Raw genomic sequence first — 2,467 nt, forward strand, 5'->3', positions numbered from 1 at the left:
CTTGTCTACGAACAACTTGATGTCTTCATGGGTAGGCAAGTCCATAGACACTTGATCGACTACATCCCCAAGTGTGCTCTGAATGGTGTCTTCGACTCTGTTCTCTTGGAAACCATTGTACCTGTACTGCTGAGAGGCAAATGAACACCTGGGATACCTGGAGACATGGCAACACTCATGGCAATCAATCTATCAATCGAAAACCAAAATGAACTTGAGAACTGACTTGCAACATACCTGTGTGTTTGATCATGAAGGTTGCGCAATTTCTGCCAAGAGGTCAGGAGATTGACTGCCAAGACTACACAAGGCATAGTCTAGGCTACTAGAAGGCTGACTGACTGCTGGAACTTTCCAAGGCACAGTCCAGTTTGGTTTCTAACTGCTGGAATTGTCCAATGCACAATCTCAGCTAGAAATGGTTGCAGACTCAGTGACTGCATTGCGCAATTTTATGGGCCAACAGTGATTGCCCCTCAGAATTGCACAACGCAATACTGGAGGACAGTCGCTGGGCGGAAATGCACATTCCTTGAAAGGATGACAAAGCCTTCCCTCTCAAGATTGCGTAATGTTGTCTTGGTGAGGTAGAGTCCGGGCCAAGGCTGCCTAGACCTACCGATGTGCAACTAAAATCGAATGTGAATCCAAATTCATGGCGATACTGAGTGTAAGCATAAGTGAATGATCGTGCATGCAAATGGTGAATGATAGATTTAGAAAATAGAAAAAAATGCATGTGGGTGAGGCAAGTCACTGAATCGACGATCGTTCGTGAAAAACAATTTCATGTATTCGACATTAGTGATATGTCAATGAAAAATGAAATGGTGCTAGTACAAGCTAGTATGTATCAAAATGATAGCAAGTGCTCACTAAAATCAAGGAGACAACATTCATACAAAGTGAAACACAAAAAGTGCCAGAAATGCAACACAAGACATGAAAAGCTAGCTTACCCCAAAATAATTGAGCTGAATGTGTCGACGACTCCTAGATGCAATGTGGGATACTATAGATACAAGGTTGACATGAGGAATGAGTTTTGCAATGTCTAGTTCATGAGTTTTGATAAAATCGAGATTGCGACGTGAATTCCACAAATATAGGAAAAGAAATACTTGGTGGGAGGTTTCTGAAATGATCCTTGCATGTAACCTCCGACTTCTAAAAATAGATCCTTGAAACAAGGGATGCCTTTGCATGCTGCCTAGGGAGGAGCAACCCATGCATGCAAATCAATTTTGCTCGGTTCCAGAGGGAACTGGTCAACTCAACTGCACACACAAGAGGCTGCTCAATTGCTGGGAGAAAATGCACATTTCTGGAAGGGAGTTGGGCTGGCCGCCTAGGAGATTTGCTTAATTTTTGGGCAAAGTAGCTTACTTCTACCCAAGATTACACAATTCCTGGGTTGAGCAGCCATGCTGGGAGGAATTGCACAATTTTCTGGATGAAGCTTCACTGGCAAAATTACGCAATTCTCGAGCCTAGCAAGCTGCTAGATAGAACTGCACAATTTCTAGAGGGAAGGTTGGTTTCCCTCCAATATTTTGCAAATTTTTGAGGGAGATGCTCAGCCTGCTGCTAGACCAAGTCCGGAGAACAACCTGTGAGGGGAGTGTAACAAGATTTGATGGATAGGCTATCTATTTGCAAACAAATCACTGAAGCTTGTGTACTTGACAAAGCAAGACATACTACTGTGAAAGGTTGGTAGGGAGGCTTCAAAACAAAGCTAAGGTAAAATTTTGGAGGGTGGTTGTAGCCGCTACAACAGTGACCAAAAACTAGGTTATGGCTACTGTTCTCGGAACTTAACCCCCAATCAGATGCATGACAAGGCCTAGGTGCAGTTATAGGCCTCCAACCGCATGCACACCACTCTCTCCATGCAGTTATGACCCAACTTGCCTAGTTCATAGGGTGCAGTCCCAAGATCCGAGCCACCTTTCCAGGCCAGGCTCTAGACCACTGTCCAAGACTTCCTGTAACTTCTCAGAATGATAAATGACATAATGACAAGGATAAACATATAAAATTGAGTCGAAAACTTGACTTAGACAAATGAGAACATACTAGGCATTTCATCAAACACATGGTAAACATGTAAGCTATAGGTCATGAATGCATATCTGAGTGTAAATATATGTTCTTTAGCTGTGAATCATCAAGAATGCCTAATTCCCTCTCAAGTAGTTGTAGCAACACTTGTTAGCCCATGCATTCATCAACCATTCATTAACTTATCAAAGCATGAACAAGAGCCATAACTAGGACATATTATAGAATCAATGTAAACTTTGAAACGGGAATTGATATTGTTACCCGTTTCGTAGAGATAGCAAAAAAGTGACTTAATTTTGAAAAAGGGTGATGCAGAACACACATGTTTTTTTTAGAACATAGTTTTTGACACTTTAATTTTTTTTATGCACATAACGTTTTAGAATGATAGTGATTTTCA

This window comes from Pinus tabuliformis, chromosome 7, assembly GCF_031772625.1.
Source record: "Pinus tabuliformis cultivar Carrire ecotype Pingquan chromosome 7, CPIR1, whole genome shotgun sequence".
Lineage (NCBI taxonomy): Eukaryota > Viridiplantae > Streptophyta > Pinopsida > Pinales > Pinaceae > Pinus > Pinus tabuliformis.